The sequence below is a fragment of the Atta colombica genome, unplaced genomic scaffold (assembly GCF_001594045.1).
Source record: "Atta colombica isolate Treedump-2 unplaced genomic scaffold, Acol1.0 scaffold51, whole genome shotgun sequence".
Lineage (NCBI taxonomy): Eukaryota > Metazoa > Arthropoda > Insecta > Hymenoptera > Formicidae > Atta > Atta colombica.
In genome coordinates, this window is record NW_017259541.1 from 1,470,182 (window position 1) to 1,470,939 (window position 758).

A 758-nucleotide genomic window follows, 5' to 3' on the forward strand; every position below is an offset into this window, starting at 1 on the left:
ACACACACACACACACACACACACACACATACATGTATATATATATATACACATCAATAATATTATAATATTCTTCTAATATTATAGCATTGATATTTCAATAAAATTGCTTTCGTAGAAGATCTTAGTTTGCGAATAAAATAGGCAAGAAAGAATGGAAAGCAAAAACGCGATTGTTACGGCCGTCGATTCTGCATATATAGCACTCAATAGAATGTTCAAAATGATCGAAAATAATACCGTTGCGGTTGGTTTCTTTTTCGCGAGAGAAAAGAGAATTAGAAAAAAAGAGTACCAATGAGAGAGAATAGCACTTACGCATCTCGTTACGTTTGCTTCGCTCTAAACCGCTCGTTGAATATGTACCTAAATCACAGCTCATGCTACTAATTACTTATTAAACGGTCTTCCTCTCGATACTCTGCACTTATCGCTAAGTTATTGCCTAATCTATTCTCTGTGTATACGGAGGGTGTTTCAAAACTACCAGATGTCTTTTTCATTAACACTTCGCTCGATTTGGAATTGATTTTTCTTTAATGAAAATGTCGAAACATCTCATTTAATTTCAATTGAACTTTATTTTAATACAATATCTATTTGTAAATAAACTACAAAATTATGTAACGTAGAATTGATAGGATAAATAATGATCTTGTCCAACAATTTCATTAAAGAAAAATTTTTCCATTATCAAAGAAGTTTCGATTAAGAGGATCTGGTGATTGTGGAACATCATGTATATATAATTATATATA